At 36.1% G+C, this 23,809-nt stretch overlaps 1 non-coding gene across 1 annotated transcript; it reads right to left on the minus strand.

Moving 5' to 3' along the window:
• Nucleotides 1–11,572: 11,572 nt before the first annotated feature.
• On the minus strand, nt 11,573–11,679 carry LOC119528251. The gene has a single exon (XR_005215571.1). It is a non-coding gene; the product is annotated as a U6 spliceosomal RNA (small nuclear RNA).
• Between the last annotated feature and the right edge of the window lie 12,130 nt (nt 11,680–23,809).

The following is a 23,809-nucleotide window of genomic DNA, read 5'->3' on the forward strand; positions in this document are numbered from 1 at the left end:
CACTATGTTCCTGTCAAAGTTCTCAACACTTGACCTGCATTACATTTAAAACTCTAAAAAAATGAAGAAGTTAATGCTATTATTCCAATTTTGTAGATGAAGAAACTAGGTATCGGTATCAGAACAAGTTAAGCAAGTTAGACAAGTTTATAAACCTGGTGATTTGAACAGCCAGATGCAAACACACACAGATATTATGCTATATAGCTCAAATATTTGTCACAATCTATTTTAAATTCTACAACTGTAATTTGCTGTTAAAAAGGCAACAATATCAACAAAATACTCAAAAATTCCTCTTTTAAAATTTGTGGTGAGGACTCCTTTTTGTTAAATAGCTCCTACATAATATGACATCATCTAAGCTCCGTGAACTCAAGAGACTTTATTCATCCCAGTCACTTCCCCATTTATTCAGCAATCATTTATTTAGTCCTCATTATACATTCTTTCATTTCTTCAACATACGTTTGCATGGTTGCTGAGTGCCTAGAATATATCCTAATGACTGTTAAGTACACTGTGGATCTGGGGTGAACAAAACAGAAACAGACCCTGGTCCCTCAGCATTTTCATTTTATTGGTGATTTCAGGGGAGAGAGCTGATAAGTAACACCCAAACCAACAAGGTAATTTGAGAAAATAGTAATTATTATGAAGTCAACAAACAAGACCATGAAAGTTGTGTGGGAGTTTGTAAGGAAAGGCCTTTCAAGATGCTGTTTGAAATAAAACACGGATGATGACTGGGAGTCAGCCAGGTGAAGCGCATTCCGGGCAAGGAAACAGCAAGAGGAAATTGGCCCATGCCACTGTGGGGATAATTCCCCTTTACTCCCATTGTCATCTTTCTCATCCTGGACTTCATTACTCTTACCAAGTCTTATCATACTTTGAAACTGTCTCTCTATCTTCATTCTCTTCAATTTCCAGTTTAACATTTACTCATATGACAGGTTCATCTTTTGAAGCACAGCTTTTGCCATTTAACTCCCTGTTCAAATACTCTGATTACTTTCTCTCAGCCTGTAGTATCATGCCCAAACTCAGACAGCCATTGTAATCTTTCTTTATTCTTATAGCAGTCTACATTTCCAGCCATATTTTTCAGCATTTCCTTTCATACACATTTACCTCAGTGAAAATGATTTATTCAATGTTCCTTATAACACTTTATACCTGAGATTTTGCTCCTATTATTCTCTTAACTGAAATTCCCTTCTACATAGTATTTATACATTCCAAATGTTCCCATATTTCAATGAGTTATAAAAGTCTGACCATATACTGAGATTTTCCCAAATTAGCTAATTATTTAAAATCACTATCCTATGGTTTCCATAATCCAACATAGAAATGGACTAGAAAAGACGTTTAAAAAAAAAACAGACATTTAAACAGGGGTATATGTTGGAGTGGACATTTGTTTTCTTTCTGCCTGGCATCTGCCTTCTAATGACTGGAGAGTTTCACTCATTATGAAAAATACCTCTTCTAAGCTGAAGCCTTACAATCCACCCTTGACTGCTCTTTGAAGCTGTAGCAAAAGCATATGACCTGGGCCTCACTGATCAACTGAGGAAGCATTTTATTTGAAATGAATGGTGTATAGTTTCTGGAGAAATCCCTTTTTTATTGTCAATTTGGCACCTACCAACAACTATAAAATCATTTCAAGTTTAAAGAAATACACGTTAAGTTCCATGTACTCTCCTATTGATGCCATGTTCTGAAACTTATGCAAAAAGATATCTAATATTCTTATCAGTTCACAAACTCTCTTAAAGTACATGTACTATATTCAAGCAGTACATGGAAGTAGGCAAGGTTTTTATATCTTACTACATTGTTTTAATTAAAATTAGCTGCAAATGAAGTATGATTTTGCCCTCTGTGAAACAATCTTGAACGTACTCCTCTTATATGGATTCTTCAGTTTTGTTGCCAAGCAACCATGCTCGGATTGCTAATTTGCCTTTAGGCTAAGAAGAATCAGCCATACTATGTACCATGCTTTCACTTTGTATTTTTAAAGCAAAATAAGTTTTTCTTCTCTCTTTGAAGCAGTTGAACCTTCTAATTACATGTTCTAGCTCAATCTTCTCCATTAGCTACTTACATTCCATATCTCATACGTATTTTTTCTGCTCTGTCAATTTAGGGATTTAGCATTTATTTCCTTTTTTCCTTCTTAGTTTATCAGGGTTGACATTGTCTCTTTATTTAATAGAAAAAATATCAACAACATGAATAATAGAGATAAGTAACAATGAAAAAGACAGTATAATCAGTTCAACAAATGATCGTTTGCCATAGTCAGTTACTTGTCTTGGGGCTGAAGACATAGCAATGACCCAAGCAGACAAATATTCCTGCCCTCATAAATGTTGCATTCTACTAAAAGAAGGTAGGCAAATAAATTTTTAAATAAATAGAGCAGTATATATAGCTAGAGCTAATAGTTATAAGCAGAAGATACACATTTTGTAGTAGCTATAATTCTTGTACAATCTGATGGTACTTGTTAATATTAATAACATAAAATTATGAGTACAAAATTAGTGAGAAGACCTTGGAAGGGGCCAGTGCCAATGGGGGACTCTGAAACTTAAGCATCTCCCGCTTCACAGTAAATCTGTCATTATGGCTGAATATGAAACCTAGAAGAGAAATGTGGAGTTCAAAGTGGATAGAAGGAAGAGGTACAATATTGAATAGGGAAATCAAAGAAGTCCACGATGAAAATGTGACTTTTAGGCAATGATTTAAAAAATTGAGGGAAGTAGTGGTGCATTTAATAAATGATTACATTTTGGTAGAACTAGAGAAAGATAGGAAGCTGAAGTAGAAAGACAAAAAGGAAAAATAGAAAGTTATTCCTTCAGAGTAGAATCTTGAAACTGAGATTTAGGATGTTGAAGACATCAGTAGTAACAAGTCATACAATGGTCTGTGGGAATAAACAGCTGAGACAGAAAGAAGCATATGATCATTGGAGAGTTGGAGATTAAGGAACTGAGTGGAGAAGTTGTTAAATGAGTTATCTACATGGATATTAAGCTAATCTAGAATGAAGGCAATACTAATGTTAGACTGTTGATAGTGAGCCAGATGCTGAAATGTTCAGGAGAATGAGCTAGGAGATGGTGGCGGTAAGGTCAAGAATATAGTGAAAAGGGTAGGAGGGACAATTTCTCCAGCAACACGTATGTATGTATTTATGTGAATATGACAGCGTAAAGGGTGGGCGTTGAGTGGTATAATCTGGTGTCATGAAATGTATTACTGGGGGATTTGGGGAATAGAGAGGAAGAATATTCAGAAAACTGCAGTGGAGAGTATGAGTGCTACCAACCCCACCTCCTGGTTCTTAAGTATCAAGCCATCTCTTGGAAGGACTACCAAGGTAGCAGTGTCTTATAGGAGAACCAGAGTTCAGTTACAGTAAGAAAGTGAGGAAAATATTCAGAGAAGAGATATAGAATATAATATCTGCTGATGACCATCCACAATGGGCATAATGGAAAGATTTCAAAAATTGCTTACAAAAAAGAAGATATACAAATCCTTAAGAAAACTAGATTCTTGATGATGAGGGTTGATATGGGAATCCTGGATTCTGGTGAGCACTAGTGGAATAAACAACATTTATATTGATATAAACTCACAAGCTATGCACACACAATCATAGCAGGCAATTGTGCTTGTAGACTACATGCTGAAGATGAGATACTGATATTGATTATTATGTATGTGGCTTGCAACTAGATACTTTACTCTGGATTCCATAAACACACCTCCAATGAGTTATTTCTAGCAATAGGAGTTCATCATTATATCCAGATTTCAGAGGGCCACAGCAGGTACAAAATCATCCATTCCTCATACCCCAGACAGATTACAATGGAAAACCCCATCATACTGCATTCTCACATTAATAGAGCAAGCATTAAAAGGTGTGATCCTTTATATAATCTTCTCATTATTTTTTTCAATTAAATTCAAATATTCACTGACAGAAATATCAAGTAGAAGAAAAAAAAAAACAGAACATTCAACAGAATACATTCATATACAGAGAGCTTGCTAATGAGTTTTACCCAACTACTAACTTAATTTATTGAGAAAAAATTGAATCTATTTTCTTTGAATTGTTATGTTTAAAAGGAATAGGATCATTTCATAAAAGAATCATGTACTCCTTAATTAAATTATAAATGTCAGTGGCAGTTCATTGGATGACTCATTGGCCTTTCTCTCTCTTGTTCTCTAAATTAAGTTGAACCTAGATAAGCATTCTTAAAAACCCATACTGGTAATTTGTTTGTAAAAATGCACTTTGGAAAAGGATTTTGTAAATGTCTTTATCTTGCCTGAAACATGAAGTAATCCAAGTGTTTCAAAAAACTCAGAATAACTGACAGTTTCAATAAGTATTTTTCGTTCATGTACATGAGTGAAGACTTATTTTTATTTCAAGAAAGTGAGCACTTTATAGAGTTATCTCTTTATAAAAAGCTTTTAAAAGCTATCAAATTGTCTGTTCTAAGAGTCTGAATAGAGGGAGATAGGCTGGAAAGATCACTGTACTCATCAAGTATGGATTAGAAAACCATTGGCATTATGGCATAGAAGCTCAATTGAGGTTTTATTATTTGGCTGCCTTTGATAAAAATTCTTTAATCAGTCTGTGGGAGGAATTTGTCTGGAAGGAAATTTATGTTTTTAAAAAGGAATACTTCCATATCCACAGGAAGTCTACACAGTATTTTCTGTGTCCAAGGGTTGGGACTGCCAAGGAAGGGCCCATCTTGATATTTCTAATGGGCACTTTAAGTGTTAACTTACAGAAAAAGTAAAATAAAGGCCATTGTTTCTGGGAGAGTTGGAGCAAAGGGAGGATGCTTGGAAAGAAGAGAGGGCAGGAAGGGGAGTGTCCTGAATCTGAGGCTTCAGATGCACAGATCCCTTACCTGACAGGAGCCCTATCCATTTGGTCCACTTGAGGCTTAGAAAGTGCTGAGTCCAGTAAATGGAATAAAGGTTCATCTGTGAGGTGCACCATCTGAGTTCCTGGAGTCTGCATTGAGCACTGAGCAAGAAATCCTGCTCAGCATTTCCTGCCCAATCCTATTGCCCTGTCTCGTTCAAGCGACCTTCCTTGGCAATCATCCAATTATTCCCAGTCAGGATCCCCAAAGCATCTTTGGTGTTTTGGACGGTCATATGTCAAATCCTTTGGCCACCAGGTAGGGATGCCTCTCTGCTAATACCCAAAAGCTTGTGCCTCCCATGGTAGAGGGTAGAAAGCCGCTTCCATACCAGCATCCTGTGGCTGGAGTAGGAAAACTGTGTGTAACTGAGAAGGTGTTGCAGTTTGCTAGGGCTGCCATTATGCAAAATACCAGAAATGGATTGGCTTTAATAAAGGGGGTTTATTTGGGTACAAATTTACAGTCCCAGGACCATAAAAGTGTTCAAATTAAGGCATCAGCAGATGATACCTTCATGGAAGGATGGCTGATGGCATCCGGAAAACCTCTGTTAGCTGGGAAGCACGTGGCTGGCATCTGTTGATCCTGGGTTGTGTTCCAGCTCATTCTGTGCATTCTTGATTCCTTCTCCCTAGACTTTTCTCTCTGAGCACTTGCGGATCCTGTCTTAGGGTATCCTGGGGCAAACTCTGGGCTTCATCTCATAACTAAACATCCTTCTGTCTGCATCTCCAAGCCTGTCTAAGCATCACCAAGCATCTGAGGTGTGGCTCTTTTTAAAGGACTCCAGTAAACTAATCAAGACCCACCCTGAATGGACAGGGCCAAATCTCCATGGAAACATTTAATCAAGAGTTCCCACCCTAATCAAAAAGATTAATCAATCTGCCACTACAAGATTTCATTAAAGAATATGGCTCTTTCTGGGGGATAATATATCCAAACCAGCACAGAAGGAAACTCAGTGAAGCAAATTCCAATTTTATACTATTGCTGGTTTACACTTTTTTCTTTTATATATCAGCTAGAAATAGCAAAAGACAGAATGTTGCATTTGACTAATGTTCATGGGAACTCAATTCACTAAAATCTGTAAAACAATGCTAAATTTATTCCAAATTTATTACAATTCTTTCTTGACTAAGAGAAAAGAGTTTGCAAATACAGAAATGCATTTCCTCACTTAACAAAGACTTGAAATTGTATAGGAATGGGGGGAAAGGGGAGTTAGAATTAGATTGCAACAAAGCAGGGTTTTAGTTGGAGTTCATCACTGCAAGGGAACCTTCTACACTCTGGAATGGATTTATCCCTAGAGAATCTATAGATAGTGGGCAATTCACTTCAGAAGAGGTTTTGACCACCTTTGCAGGTGTCTGCATATGTGTGGGTCATATCCCTCAGGGAAAGCATGATTTACAGGTTCATGTGTATGTGCAAAAGAAGTCTTCAGGCAAGTATGAAATTTCTTTGTTTTCAGTCCTTCCCTTTATCCCTCCTTGGCCAGGTCACAGGGAAGCCATTAAATATTGATCTACATGTTGTTATGATTCTCCTTAGGAAATTCTCTCCTAATATTAAGAATAGGGTTAAACAAGACAAGAAACTAATAGGACAAGTGATTCTGAAACTTTCACTTTTGTAAGTGAAAAAAGATGACAATGTGGAAAAATAGTACATCTGAAGTTTTTAGCACAGCTTTATTACAATTTACAATTCTGAAAGGCTCAAGAGTCAAACAATGCATGCAGAGATACAAAAAATGCAAATCGTAGTATAACAAAATTAATTCAGTTAGATTGAGTTGATATGATATGAGTTGATACAAGCTTTCATGTAAAAAGTTTTTCGGATCTCATATTACCATTGTGGACACTCACCATCTGTGAGGGAGACTAAGGGACAAGTAGATCATGATTACTAGAAGCTCAGGAAACATATATTACTGTTTGAGAGGCCTGTGTTTCCAAGGAATAAAATGAGCAAAGTCCCCAAGAAAATCTTAGTGGAAACCTCACAATTTATGGTAATCTGTGAAAGGAAAACTAAATTCATTCATAAAAAGTTTCTCAATGAAAGCTGGGAGATAATGAAGGTATTGAGGGAAAAAATGAGTTTAGGTTAAATTTAAATAAAGCAGGATTTTGATTTGAATAAAATAAAACAGGGCTAATCTTTAAATGAAACTGAGAACAGACCTGTTCCTAGGCAGGTATACTGATACTCTGTAATTCAACCCAAAACCAGTCTTGTCTTTCTTACATTTGAACACTAAGTCATGTCCTTCAGGGTTCTTAACAATGTTTCCTAGCATTTGATTAAATCTTAAAATTTTTTTTATCTATGCAGTACCAATATCTTCAAGAACCAGTTATTTAGTAAAAGAGAAGCTAAAATGCACTGGCTACTTTCTTGTGTTTGTTTCTAAACTACTGTTCTCTTCCAAAAATCAGCAATAATTTGGTGATATGCAGATTCTCCTCTATTAATGGGAAATATATATTGAGAGGGACTTTATGCAGATGTTAATTAGTTGCTATGCTTATAATACATTGTAAAGCATTATGCCCCAAATAAAAACCTGTTATATCTTTTGATTCCTTTTCAATGTTTTGTAAAAATAAGACTCAATGGTAAGCATGCATGATGGTAATTTAACACTATCCAAACAGGCATAGACATTATATTTTCACTTAAGGTTCATTATGATGTTAGTGCCTTGTAAAATCATATGCAATATATGAGCTGTATGATCTGTATCTATGCTTCTGCAGAATCTCCACAATTGCTAAGGCAGGGCTTTGCCCATAATAGCAGTTTGGTTAGTGTTAATTAACTGATTGATTGACTAATTGAATAATAAATTGATGTTTAAAAAGTGATTAAATTACAGATAGGGTTCAGTCAGAAAAACAGAAATGAAAGGGAATTAGGGTACACATAACCATTGGAAGGGCTGTGTGAGCAAAGGTCAGAGGTGTGGCACTAGTGATGTCAGCTGACATCACTGAAGCCAAAGCACTCAAACTAAAGGTGCTTATAAACTCTCCTGGAAACCAGTCTCATATCTGGTTACATATCTGACTGCAGTTGTCTCTGGAGAACAATGGTCTATTCTCTTAATCTTCCAAATCTCATACAAGTGCTTCTTTGTAAATGTTTTTTTTGTGTGTGTACAGAATTTACAAAAAAGAATGCTTTTGAGGAGCTTTTGAAACCCCCACATTCTAAAAGTTACCTAACACTTAATGGAGGTTACTAATTGGTAGCCTCCCTAATCCGATACATAAGTGATAAACTAACTTGCTTAAGGCACGATTACAATAGCACCCCTCCTCTGCTCAGAGGCCTCTAAGTACATGGTAGTTTAAAATGTGTTTTAAAATTATATTACCATTGGACCTTGAGAATGAAAGAAAATATTTTTCCATACATGTGCACCATGGACCACTGTTTCTTGATGCATACTTTTGAAAATTCAAAATGAAAATGACAGTTACTGATATAGCTGAGGAAGCTCCCATTGGACAGACTCTCCCATATAGAAACAACTGTAAACTTTCAACAAAATATGAAATACAAAAAAAAAAAAAAAAAAAAAAAAGCCACTACTGGAAGTCTTTGGAGAGGAAACCAAAGTGGGCAGACTCTGGAGAAGGGTTGACTTTGGAGGAAGAGAATGGCAGAGGTGAGTCACAGTTTTCTTATGACCTTTAGCCAGAATGCAGTTCATAGTTAGTAGGATGTGGGGCAGGAAGACAAAACTCCAATACAAAACCTGCAGCCTCCTTGTCCTGAAGCACTTTTTCTGTCCTCTTCTTACTTGGAAACCCTCTAACTTCTAATATGCCTCTCCTCCCTTGGCTTCTGTGACACATTTCCATTTTCCTTTCCTTCTTCTCTGCCTGTTCTTGTTTCCTCCTCTTTCTCTGTCTACCATTCAATTCTAGTATTCAATTATAGCATCCTCTTGATCTTTGTACTCAGCTTTTAATCCATTCACTGTCTTCCTTTTCTTCATATATTTGTATGGATCTATGTCTGGTTTCTCTTGTAGGTCCCATTGAACTATGAAGCCATCATTTTCCACTACCATGCTTCTTTTTTTCCCTTTTTTTTAAAATTCAATTTTATTGAGATATATTCACATACCATACAATCACCCAAAGTGTACAATCAATTGTTCACAGTACCATCATATAGTTGTGCATTCATCACCCAAATCTATTTTTTGAACATTTTCCTCATACCAGAAAAAGTGAAAATAAGTATAAAAAAATAAAAGTAAAAAAGAACACCCAAATCATCCCCACCCTATATTTCATTTAGCTTTTTGTCCCCATTTTTGTACTCATTCATCCATACGCTTGATAATCCACAAGGCTTTCACAATCACACTGTCACCCCTTTTAAGCTACATTGCTATACAAACATCTTCAAGAGTCAAGACTACTGGGTTGCAGTTTGATAGTTTCAGGAATTTACTTCTAGCTACTCCAATGGATTAAAACCCAAAAATGGTTATGTATGTAGTGCATAAGAATGTCCAACACAGTGACCTCTTTGTTCCATTTGGAATCTCTCAGCCACTGAAACTTTATTTCATTACATTTTGCATCCCCCTTTTGGCCAAGAAGATGTTCTCAATCCCAAGATGTCAGGTCGAGAGGGCAGTGACTTAACCCGCCCAGTTGGCTTAGCTGGAGAGAGAGACCCACATATGAGCAACACAGAGGTACTCAGGGGAAGACTCTTAGGCACAATTGTAAGCAGGTTTAGCCTCTCCTTTGCAGTAATGAGTTTCATAAGGGCAAGTCCCATGATAGAGGCCTTGGCACATCAACCTGCCAGTCCTCAATGTTTGTGAGAATATCAGCAACAATCCAGGTGAGGAAGCCCAACACCTCTGCATTTTCCCCCACCTCCTCAGGGGGGTCCTGCATATATATTTTTATTCTCTGTCCAAATTACTTTGGGATGTGTCTCTATTTCACACTAACCTATGCAAACCTACCAGGTCTCACTTCCTATTAAAAGTTCCATGTAATTATGGTATTTGAACAAACTGTATGAGTTAAATTGTTTAGGAAATATAGATCTTGCACCAACTAAAATCTCTTCCCTTGGTCTCACATTGTAGTTTTAGAACACAGTCAGTATTGTCCTTTACCCCTTGGCCCAATTTGCCCTAGTCTTAACCACATCTGCTTCATTCGTATCTCTAGTTGAAGTCTGGACTCTTTTTAAGCTTTTTTAACAGTTGCTATATGTGCTAATACTGACATTCATATCTACTGAGTTCTAGCTCTGAGTTTCAGGTGTCACACAGGTACATGATGTTCCAGGGACTGATCAGGTTATACACAAAGTGATCAACATCTCAGAATCTGGAGATAGCCATTACAATTCAGGAATAGATGTGACTGCTGTAAGAGCTTAGAATCCAGGGAATGTTACAATAAGCATTCCCCTGATAAGCTGTGCTCTAAGGTTCAATTCTGAGTTTACACATTGTGGTTAGTCCATATTGGTGAGGCATGATAGTGTTTGCCTTTGTTTCTGGCATAGGTCACTCAAAATGCTGTCTACAGGTTCCATTCACCTCATTGCATGTCTCACAGCTTCACTCCTTCTCACAGTTGCTCAATGTTACATTGTATGTACACACAACAGTTCACCATTCTGTTCCTCAGTCTATGTACTCTTAGGCCACCTCCACCCATTGCAAGTCATGCATACTCTCTCCATAAACACCAGTGTGCAAATGTCAATTCATGTCCCTGCTCTCAGATCCTCCAAGTAAATGCCCCCTAATAAGGTTGCTGGATCTTAAGTCACTCACATACTTAGGTTTGTGTAGAACCACCCCACTGTCCTCCAGAAAGGCTATACTATTCTGCCTCCTAACCAACAGTAAATACATACATCCCTCTCTTCATGTTTTCACCAGGACTTTTATCCCTGTTTATATTTTCCATACAATTTTATAGAGCTATATTCACATACCATATAATCATCCATAGTCTAAAATCAGTTGTTCATGGTATCATCATACACTTGTGCATTTATCATCGCAGTCAGCACTTGAACACATTGATTAGTATGAAAAAAAAGTTTTTTTAATGAATAATAAAAAAGATAATAAAAAGAAAACTAAAATATCATGTAATACAATATAATAGTAGGGTCAGACAACACCACCACTACCACAAATCTCATATCCCTCCCTTATATCCCCCTCTCATACACACTTAGCTTTGGTATATTGCCTTTGTTGCATTTAATGGAAGCATATTACAATATTGCTGTTGACCATAGACTCCAGTTTGCTTTAATTATATTTTTTTTCCCAATACCATCCCCTTTCCAACACTCTGCATGGTTGACCTTCATTTGTTCTCCCACATGCAGGAACAGTTTTATATTTGTAGATTTAGTCACAATCATTGATGACTCCAGTTTTTGCTAAGTTAAACAGTCCCAGTCTTTATCTCCTATCTTTACCTTAGCTATAATTCGTGCCCCTAGCCCACGTCTTTCAGCTTTACTCATGGACATCTTTGTTCAGTGTAGTTACAAAAATAATGGAACCCTTCATGAATTTGCATGTTATCCTTGTGCAGGGTCCATGTTAATCTTCTCTGTATGGTTTCAATTTTAGTATATGTGCTGCTGAAGCAAGCACTTTCCTCCTCTTTTTACAAACACCCCTCCTCCTCCTCTTATTTCCACTTTCTCCCTCCCTTACTAACCTCTAATCTGCTTTATTTCTTGGCAAGTTTGCTATTTCTAGTCATCTCTTAGAGGGGATGTAATGCAATATTTGTCCTTACTGTCTTGTTTATTTCACCGAGCACAATGTTTTTTAAGGTTCTTCCATGTTGCAGCGTGTCCTATAACTTCCTTTTTTCTTATGGCCAAAAATATTCCATTGTGTGTGTGTACAACCTTTTGTTTTTCCAATCATTTGTTGTTGGACATTTGTGTTGTTTTCAGCTTTTGGCTATTGTGGATAATTCTGCTATAAACACTGGTTTACAGTATTTGTTTGTGACCCTATTCTGACTCTCTTTGGGTATCCTTTGAAGTTGGATTACTGGAGCAAATGGTAATTTTACATTTAACTTTGTAAGGAATCACTATACTGCTTTCTGCAGTGGCTGTGCCATTTTACATTCTCACCAACAATGTGCTATAGTTCCAATTTCTCTGCATGTTTCCAACATTTATTTTCCTTATTTTTAATAATAGTCATCCTGTGAGTGTGAAGTGGTATCTCACCATGGTTTTAGTTTGCATTTCCCTAATGGCTAATGATGTTGAGCATTTTTTCATGTGTTTATTGGCTATTTTTATATCCTCTTTGCAAAAATGCCTGTTCAGTCTTTGCCCATTTTTTAATTGGGTAGTTTTTGTTGTTGTTGTTGTTGTTTATTGTAAGGGTTTGTTCATATTATGGACATTAAACCGTTATCTGATATATGGCTAGAAACTATTTTCTTCTATTCTGTAAGTTGTCTTTTCATGTAATTTATACTTTCCTTTGATGCACAAAAATTTTTATTTTGATGAATTTATAGTTACCTATCATTTCTTTTGTTGCTCATGTGTTTAATATATCCAAGAATCCATTGCTGAATCCCAGGTCAAGAAGATTTTCCCTATGCAATCATGTAAGTGTTTCATATCTCTAGCTCTTATGTTTAAGTCCTTGATCCATTTTTTTTTTTCATTTTTATTGAGATTGTTCAGATACCATACAATTATCCAAAGATCCAAAGTGTACAATCACTTGCCCCTGGGTACCCTCATACAGCTGTGCATCCATCACACTTAATTTTTGTTCAATTTTTAGAAACTTTTCATTACTCCAGACAAGAAATAAAGTGAAAGATGAAAAAAGAAAAAAAGAAAAGGAAACTCTAATCCTCCCCTATCCCTAACCAACCCCCCTCAATTGTTGGCCCGTAGTATTGATATAGTACATTTGTTACTCTTTATGAAAAAATGTTGAAATACTACTAACTGTAGTATACAGTTTGTAATAGGTATATAGTTCTTCCCTATATGCCCCTGTATTATTAACTTCTAATTGTATTGTCATACATTTGTTCTGGTTCATGGAAGCGATTTCTAGTATTTGTACAGTTGATCATGGACATTGCCCACCATAGGATTCAGTTTTATACATTCCCATCTTTTGACCTCCAGCTTTCCTTCTGGTGACATATATGACTCTAAGCTTCCCCTTTCCACCTCATTCACACGCCATTCAGCACTGTTAGTTATTCTCACATCTTGCTACCAACACCCCTGTTCATTTCCAAACATTTGAGTTCATCCTAATTCAACATTCTCCTTATATTAAGCAACCACTCCCCATTCTTAAGCCTCGTCCTATATCTTGGTACCTTATATTTCATGTCTATGAGTTTACATATTATAATTAGTTCCTGTCAGTGAGACCCTGTAATAATTGTCCTACTGTGTCTGGCTTATTTCACTCAGTATATTGCCCTCAAGGTTTTGTCATCAACCCATTTTTTTTTTTAATATGGTTTTGTTCACTCACCATACATTCCATCCCAAGTAAATAATCGATGGTTTTCTGCATGGTCATACATTTATGTGTTCACCACCTTCACCACTATCTATATAAGAGCATCTACATTTCTTCCACAAGGCAGGAGGGAGAGTCAAAGAAGGTAGAGAGGCAAAAGAAAGAGGAAATAAAATTACAGCTAGGAAGCAGCAAAAGGAAAAATAACCTTAAATCAAAGTAGAATAAAGAATCAGACAATACCATCAATGTCAAGTGTCTAACATGCCTCCCCTATCCCCCCCTCTTATCTGCATTCACCTTGGTATATCACCTTTGTTACATTAAAGGAAGCATGATACAATGATTCTATTAGTTACAGTCTCTAGTTTATGCTGATTGCATCCTTCCCTCAATGCCTTCCCATTTTTAACACCTTGCAAGGTTGACATTTGCTTGTTCTCCCTTGTAAAACAACATATTTGTACATTTTATCACAATTGTTGAATTCTCTAGATTTCACCAAGTTACACAGTCCCAGTCTTTATCTTTCCTCCTTCCTTGTGGTGTCTCACATGCTCCCCATCTTCCTCTCTCAACCGTATTCATAGTTACCTTTGTTCAGTGTACTTACATTGTTGTGCTACCATCTCCCAAAATTGTGTTCCAAACCACACACTCCTGTCTTCTATCACCCTGTAGTGCTCCCTTTAGTATTTCCTGTAGGACAGTTGTCTTGTTCATAAAGTCTCTCATTGTCTGTTTGTCAGAAAATATTTTGAGATCTCCCTCATATTTGAAGGACAGCTTTGCTGGATACAGGATTCTTGGTTGGCGGTTTTTCTCTTTCAGTACTTAAATATATCACACCACTTCCTTCTTGCCTCCATGGTTTCTGCTGAGAGATCCGCACATAGTCTTATGAAGCTTCCTTTGTATGTAATGGATCACTTTTCTCTTGCTGCTTTCAGGATTCTCTCTTTGTCTTTGACATTTGATAATCTGATTATTAAGTGTCTTGGCGTAGGCCTATTCATATCTCTTCTGTTTGGAGTATGCTGCGCTTTTTGGATCTGTAATTTTATGTCTTTCATAAGAGATGGGAAATTTTCATTAAATTATTTCCTCTATTATTGCTTCTGCCCCCTTTCCCTTCTCTTCTCCTTCTGGGACACCATTGATACGTACATTATTGTACTTTGTTTCATCCTTGAGTTCCCAGAGACATTGCTCATATTTTTTCATTCTTTTCTCCATCTGCTCCTTTGCGTGTAGGCTTTCAGGTGTTTTGTTCTCCAGTTCCTGGGTGTTTTCTTCTGCCTCTTAAGAACTGCTGTTGTATGTTTCCATTGTGTCTTTCATCTCTTGTGTTGTGCCTTTCATTTCCATAGATTCTTCTAGTAGTTTTTTTGAACTTTTGATTTCTGCCGTATACATGTCCAGTGCTTCCTTTACAGCCTCTATCTCTTTTGCAATATCTTCTCTAAACTTTTTGAACTGATTTAGCATTAGTTGTTTACATTCCTGTATCTCAGTTGAAGTGAACGTTTGTTCCTTTGACTGGGCCATAACTTTGGTTTTCTTAGTGTAGGTTGTAATTTTCTGATGTCTAGGAATGGTTTCCTTGGTTATCCAAATCAGGTTTTCCCAGACCAGAACAGGCTCAGATCCCAGAGGGAAGAAATATTCAGTATCTGGTTTCCCTGCGGGTGTGTCTTAGAAAATTGCTCCACCCTTTGATGCCTCAGGTCACTGTGCTTTTCTGCCCAGCAGGTGGCACCTGTCAGCCTATAATTCTTGACTGGTGTGAGGCGGTATGGCCGTGTTCCCCCAGGCTCTGGGGTCTGGTTGTGAATGGAAAGGGCCCCACCCCTTTCCTCCTAGAGAAGACAGACCCCCAGGTGGGGGTCATTAGCATTTCAATGGTCTCGCTCTCTGCTTGTGCTGTCTCCGCCCTTCCCCGAGTCACAGCCCTGGAAACTGAAAATGACTGGGGCTTTCTCCACTGAGCCAAAAACGAAACAGTCCCCTTCAGACCCAGTCCAAGGCGACCCTCCGGCTCTCCCAGGTCAGTCGTCACCCAAAGCCTCTGTCTGTTTTTGGGGATGCGTACCTGTAGTGAGCAGTTCACACTCGCTACTTAAAACCCCAGTTGGAGCTCAGCTGAGCTATATTCACTTGCTGGTAGAGAGCTTCTCTCTGGCACCATGAGGCTTTGCAGCTCAGGCTATGGGGGAGGGGGGGGTCTCACGACTTGGATCATAAAATATTTTACAGATTTTATGCTGTGTTCTCGGGCATTCCTCCCAATTCAGGTTGGTGTATGATGAGTGGATGGTCTCGTTTGTCCCCCCGCAGTTATTCTGGATTATTTACTAGTTGTTTCTGGTTTTTTGTAGTTGTTCCAGGGGGACTACTTAGCTTCCACTCCTCTCTATGCCGCCATCTTGCCTGTCTCCCTTGATCCATTTTTGAGCTGAATTTTGTATTTTGCATGACATAGGGGTCTAACTTCATTCTGCATGTGGATATCCAGTTTTTTCAACATCACTGTTGAAGAAACTTTTCTTTCCCCACTGTATGTATTTAGCACCCTTGTCAAAATCAATTGGCAATAGATGTGTAGGTCTATTTCTGGACTTTAAGTTCTGTTCCATTAATCTATTTGTCTATCTGTGTGGCAGAAGCACACTTTTTGATCACTGTTGTTTTGTAACACAATTTGATATTGGAAAGTATGAGTCCTCCAACCCTGTTTTTACTTTTCAAGATTGTTTTGGCTATTTGGAGATTTTGTAGTTCCATGTAAATTTGAGAATCATTTTTTTCCATTTCTTAAAAAAAAGGCTTCTGGGGTTTTAACAGGGATTCCATTGAATTTATATATTGCTTTGGGTAATATTGACCTATTAACAATTTTAACTCTTCTAATCAGTGAACGTGGGGTATGTTTCCATTTATTTAGGTCTTCTTTAATTGCTTTTGGCAGTGTTTTTACTTTTCAGTACATAAGTTATGTGCATTTTTCTTTTACTCTCTAGCTAAAGGTTTGTAGAACTGTCTATTTCTCCTCTCAATTCTGTCAATGTTGCTTCATATAATTTGAGGCTCTGCTGTAGGTGCATATGTGTTTTTAATTGTTAAATTTTGTTGAAATTATTCTTTTATTGTTATATAATGTTCTTTGTCTCTTGTAACAGTTTTTGACTTAAATCTATTTTGTGTTTTATTACTATAGCCATCCTTGTTTTCTTTTGATTACCATTGCATGAAATATTTTCTCCATCCTTGCACTTTCTACCTATTTGTATCTATGGATCTATGATAGGTCTCTTGTAAACTGCATATAATTGGATCAGGTTTCTTTATCCATTATGTTAGTCTCTGCCTTTTGATTGGGGAGTTTAATTCATTTATTTTTAGGGATATTACGGATAAGGCAAAATTTACTTCTGCCATTTTTCTAATTGTTTTATTGTAAATCTTGTAACTTTCTGACCCTTCATTCCTCCATTACTGCCTTTCTTTTTGTTTAGATGATCTTTAAAAAGAAGACATTTTGAATCACTTAGCCTTTTCTTTTGCATAGAGTTTTTAGTTGTATTTTTTATGGTTACCTTAGTTATTCATTTAACATACTAAATCTATTACAATTTAGTTTGTGTTGATTCCAACTTAACTTCAGTAACTTATACATACACAGTACCTATATCACTCTATCCTTCCCTTTTATGTTGTTCATGTCACAAATTACATCATTATGCAGCATATGCTCAGTAACAAAGATTTATGCTTGTTTTTTATGCATTTGAATTTTCAGCATTATAAGAAATAAAAGATAGCATTACAAAGGAAAAATGAAATAATACTGTATATATATTTACCTATGTTGTTACTTACCCTGGAGATCTTTATTTCTTCATCTGTCATTGAGATACACTAGTGTTCTTTTTTTTCAACATGCAAGGTTCCCTTTAGCATTTCTGGTAAGGCAGACTTAGTGGTAATTTACTCCCTAAGTTTTTATTTTTCTAGAAATGGCTTAATATCTCCCTCATTTTTTGAAGGACATCTTTGCCAGGTATATTATCCTCAGATAACAGGTTTTTCGTCAGAGCTTTAAATATGTCCTCCCACTGCCTTCAGGCCTTCATCATTTCTATTGTGAAATCAGACACCAGTCTTACAAATAAGATTTTATTTGTAATACGTCACTTTTCTGCTGCTATTGTTAGGATTCTCTCCTTGTCCATGGCATTGAACAGGTTGATCATAATGTGTCTTAGTATAGACGTGTTTGGGTTCACCCTGCTTGGTGTTCATTGAGAATCCTTTCATTGTATATTCATATCCTTCATCAGATTTGGAAGTTTTCTGCCATTATTCCTTCTAAAATATTTTTCTCTCTCCTTATTTCTTCTCCCTCTGAGATCCCTATGATGTTTATTTTGGTACATTTTCCAGTTTGCTAAAGCTACTGGAAGTGCAATATATCAAAAATGCATTGGCTTTTATAATGGATGTTTATTAGTTCATAATTTTTACAGTTCTAAGGCCATGAAAATTTCCAAATTAAGGCATCAAGAGGTAGATACCTTCTCTGAGATAAATGCTGTTGGTGTCCAGGGTTCCTCTGTCATGTGGGTCTACTGGTCCTTTGATTTCAGGGTTGCATTGCTTTCAGCTTCTGATTCCAGTGGTTTTCTCCTTAAGCATCTGTGGGTTCTCACTTAGCTTCTCCGGGGAAAACTCTGGGTTTCATCTCTTAGCTTAGCATTTCCAAACATCTGGGTCTGTGTCAGCACTTAGCTCTCTTAAGGACTGCAGTAAACTAATCAAGACCCACCCTGAATGGGTGAGGTAACATCTCCATGGAAACAACCTAATGAAAAGATCCCACACACAATATGTCTGCCTCCACAATGTTGGATTAAAAGAACATGTCTTTTGTGGAGTATGTAGTAGATTCATACCAGTACAGTACACTTGATGGTATCCCACTGGGTCCTCAGGTGCCATTCTTTTTTTATTCCATTCTTTTTATCTCTGCCCTTCAACATGGAAAATTTCAATAGTTTTTTCTTCAGGTTACCAATCCTTTCTTCTTCCTCCTCCAATTGCTCTTGAACTCCTCTATTTAAATTTCACTTCAGTTATTGTACTTTTTAGCTCCAGAATTTCCATTTGGTTATTTTTTATAATATCTGTCTCATGATTGATTGGTAATTCCAAAGACTGTGCTTCTTGAGGCATATTTTCTGTCAATTTATTATTTTTTTATCCTGTGACTGAGCCATACTTTCCTGTCTTTTTGTATGCTTTATAATTTTTTGTTGAGAACTGGATATTCTGAGTATTATCTTTTGTAGTCATTCTGAAAATCTAGTTCTCCCACTCATTAGTTAGTCAGACTATGAACAAGAAGAAAACAGAATTAAAAGGAAGGAAAAGAGGAGGAGGGAGTGGGGTGAAAATACTAATACACAGACAAAACATTTTCAAAAAGAAAAAAGAAAATACTAATACACAGACAAACATTTTCAAAAAGAAAAAAGAAAAAATACAAGGAGAAAACATAATGAAGTGCACTGCCTCCCCAAGTGTCATTTTATGTGCTAATGGAAAGCCAAAAGCTGCTTCTTTAGAGGCTGAAGGTATCCCAGACCCAAAAATATAAAACAGATACCCCTCAGTTATCCCAGACCCAAAAATATAAAACAGAAACATCAACCAACCAACCTAAAGTAAATAAATGAGCCTGACACTGACATCAAGGGGTTGAGAATGCCTTTTTGACCAAAAGGGAGAAAAGAAAGAGAACAAAATAAGGTTTCAGTGGCTAAGAGAACTCAAATAGAGTCACGAGGCTGTCCTGGAGGTTACTCCTATGCAATCTTCTGCTAGATTTGTCAAGTGACCACAGTATGATAAGCCTAAGTCAACAGTAGTCCCCAAAACTGTAAAGTATACCTGGATCCCTATCTGTGACTCTATAAAAGTTTCAATCACAAGATTTATTCTTCAGAAACTTAAATCCTCCAGAGAACTACTATGCCAGCTAAGTCCCCAAACCCAGAGGCAACAGCTTCTTCAAGAACATCAACCAGATATGTCCCCTTTTCCCATAATGTTGATGTCCCTTTTCAACATGAACAAGTTAGGGTAGTCACTGCCTAGACATCCTTGGAGATGGGGAAAGTGATTAAACTACAGGAAGGGGTAGCAACCAGAAATAAATAAATAAATAAATAAACAAACAAACAAACAAATAAATAAATAAGATAAAGTGGTGCCCTGGCTCTTTATGTCCCTGTGGATGCTTGCATAAGGCCAGAAGATGATGCCTCTGGGAGAAACTGAAGCTAGCATCTGCTCTGTGCCTTTAGGGATCCATCAGACTAAACAATACAGGAATGAGAAAGAAGAAAACCAACCAACCAAGGAAAAAGTGTAGGGAGTTTTTAAGTCCTGGTAGATGCTGAGGTGAAGCAGAAGCCACTGCAAGAGAGGGGTGAATCTAAGACCAGAGTCTGTGTTGTGCCCTCAGGGATCTACCAGACCAGGAAGGAAAACAAACAAACAAACAAAACAAAAACCAAAAAAAAACCAAAAACAAAAACAAAACAATAAAACAAGCTCTTAACACCCAGTTGGATGCTGGTGGGAAGCTGGAAGTGCTTACTGAAACTGAAGCCGGCTTCCTTACTGGTCCCTCATGGATCCCCCAGAGTGATCTCAACCCTCAACCCCAACTTTTAAAGGAGGATGTTTCCTCTGCCCTTCCTGGCTGTAGCTAGCTGCTCTGGGAATCCAGGCTATATTTCTGCAGCTGCAGCCATTGCCGCAGTTGCAGCTGTTTCCACAGCCAGGCTGAGCTATAGAGGCTGGTCATTGGTTTGTGCTTTCACTTACAAAAGCCAAATTCTTGGCAGCCTCTTGCTTCCCCTGGTTCTGCTCTAGTTGTTCTAAGTGTTCATTATGGTTCCAGGGTTACCATCGAGTTAATTCCAGTCTCTTTTGTCAACTTTCATTTTTCTAGTGAAGGGAGTGATTTGTAAAACTTTCTACTCTGCATTTTGCGCCTGTGTTCTCTGTACTCATAATTTTAACAGTAAATAATATTGAATTATATTTTTATATTGCTATGTTATGAAAGAGTAAATATTGGATAACTTGAATCCAGGTGAAAAGTATATATATTGCCCTCTTCCAGAATGCAGCATTCCTCTCAGCCCCATAATGCCAAGCAATTTTCTAAGGGTTTGTACTTATTAACTTATTTAAATTTCACAACAATTCCATTAGGTAGGACAAGTCATTACCCATTTTACAGATTAAGAAAATGAGTCACAGAGAGATTGAAGAATTTTCTCAAGCTCATAGAGTCCTAAATAAGTTATATATAAAAGTCAAGAAGAAATTAAATATCATGAAAAGTCTATATCAGCTATAATAGGGTTTTACCATTTAAATGTCTGAGTATTATACCTGGTGAAAAGCTATATATCTTTTATTAATGCCCAACACATTTAAATAGCTTGCCATTTGTCCCTTCATGTAATTGCCTTAATAAAGATACTAAGAATACTAATAATAATAACTTGGGTTTCTATTGTGCTTTGGTTTTTACAAGTTATTTTACACTTGAAATGTGTGAACACACACACAAACACAAACAACTTAACAACCTATTATCAGTTTTATTCACTTGGGAATGTAAACTTGGCAACCAGGATTAATGATATCCACTCATTCTCTTTATGGAAAGTTGCATGTAGAATTTATATATTAATTATTATATAACAACTTATCATATAGCTAGCCTATTAAATTGTCATAAAACGGGTGTTTTCCATGGATATCAAATTATATAATTGTTCTTTCCTTTTTCTGTGTCAACACATAGAGAAGTAATTGACTATATTTTTATATTAATGACTTCTTTGGCCATTTATAAAACAAAATGTAAACAGCTTTTTGTGCATTATTTATTTGGAACTAAATAAATCACCAGAAATACTAATTATTTTCATGGAGATTTAAAGTGCACTTGCGGAAAAATGCATTAAACATACATACAAAGAAGGAAAATATAATTTTGCCTTAAGTTTAAAGAATAAATGTTACAGAGGAAAAAGCCATGACAGATAGTATTTCTCAAACTTAACTTATCTATAGCATTGTTTTAATGGAAAAATATATATATACATGTATATGTAAACTTTCATACTGCCCATCATGACTTAATTTAATATTGCTTAAGAAGTTTAAAATATACAACTAGATATAAATCCTATATGCTTATATAGACTCATGACCAAAACTGATTTAAAAAATTAGTTACAAACACTATACAATTAACTATATTCAAATTAACAACTTTGATTTAATGTCACAAATAAAATTTTCTCAGAAACTTAACTGTTATTACCACCTGTGCTATGCAGTTTATTTTTCAGTTCAAAATGTCTACAAGCATGTCTCCTATGACAGCTCAATTTTCTGACCAATATTTCTGTTCAAACCTCTGTGGAATCTTCACTCTCCACAATCACATGGTGGGAATGCAGAATTTACATTGAATTAAACCCTGTTGTTTTATTTTTAAGAGTAGAATATGGAAGGTTTTACTTTTATCATTAAAAATTCAAACTAAGAGGTTAATTCTCAGCTGTTATATTTAAAAATATACCACAATAAAACAAAAAATATATTATCACATAATGTATTTATCTGTTTATGAATTTAAAATATTGATTGATGGTCTGTATGTGGCAGGTGCTACATACAGACAAGAATTTGTAGAAAGTCTTTACTCTCATGAACTTTCATTCTAGTATAGAGAAAAAGAAAGATTTTTAAAAATCTGTGCCTATGTCTATATCTACATCTACCTATATTTATATATCTGTATCTTCTAGATTAAAAATGCCAGAGTAAAAGGGCACTCTTTTTTTCTTTGTACTAGTAGATACATAAAGAAATACATAAGTGATAATTGTAATTGCCCACACATCATTATTAAATAATGTAAGTATAATATTCAGTGTACATTATTGTTGTAGAAAAAGTTGAGAAACATCATAAACATCCAACAGTATGTAATTAGTTTGAAAAGTATTAATAAAATGATATAAACACAACTGTAAAAATATTAGCATGCTCTTTATGTAAAAAGAATGGAAGTCTATATAAGCCTTATTAATAAATAAAAAAGCAAGAAGCAGATTATTATGTATTGTATGTCACCAATTGTCAAAAAATCAGTTAATTTCTATGGATCTATCTATCAAATCTCTAGAAGAACACAGTTAATAATAACCATGATTATCTGCTTACAGGGTAGGGGAGAGAATATGGGCAGAGTCATTCCAAGTACATGTATCTTTTAGTATTTTTTGATTTGTGAGTTATGAGACTTTTTAACTAGTAAAAAAATTGAATTAAACTATAATTACATAAAGACCTCCAATTGGCCACTATAAACAGCAATATGGGCTTAAATCTGTGGAGTGGGTACAAAGAGACCAGGTAGGAGAACATCATAGTGATTATTATAAAAGATGAGAGAGGTAGCAGTGGATATGTTAAAAAGAGGTTTTTACATTCTGGAAACATTTGGAAGGTCATCAGAGAATTTAGCAAACTACAGCCCTTGGATCAAATCAAGGCAGTCTGTTTTTTGGCAGTTTTATTGGAATACAGGCATATCCATTCCTTTACATATTTTCTATGTCTGATTTCACGCTGTATCAGCAGAGTAGACAAAGTGGCAAAAGTTTGTGCCAAAGTTTGAAGGCCTGCAAGGCCTAAAACATTTATATTCTGGCCCCTGACAGAAAAAATTTGCTCATCTCTGCTATGAACTGTAGAATTTTCTAATGGATTGCTTTTGTGGTGTTAAATAATAAGTAGAGTAAAGGATGTCTCCAGTTTAAGCCTAAGCAACTTGGCAGATTGGAATTTTCATTTATTGTCATTTATTGAAATAAGAATCAATTGAAATACAACATATTTAGGGTGAGGAAAACTAAAACATTCAGTAGAATACATGTGAATTCCTTGAGTATGTCAGCAGAACCACATTCCTCATATCCCAGTTTCAGAAACAGTTGTGTTGTAAGATAGGGAATAAATAATTACTGGCTCTAAATCTAACAACCCTTTGAACAAATAACTTAAACTTTCTGATTCTCAATTTTTCTCATGAATAAAATAGTAGGTTCAATTGATGATATTTAAAATACTTTCCACATCAAAAATATGTGAAATAGTT

Source organism: Choloepus didactylus, chromosome 2, assembly GCF_015220235.1.
Source record: "Choloepus didactylus isolate mChoDid1 chromosome 2, mChoDid1.pri, whole genome shotgun sequence".
NCBI classification, from domain to species: Eukaryota; Metazoa; Chordata; class Mammalia; order Pilosa; family Megalonychidae; genus Choloepus; species Choloepus didactylus.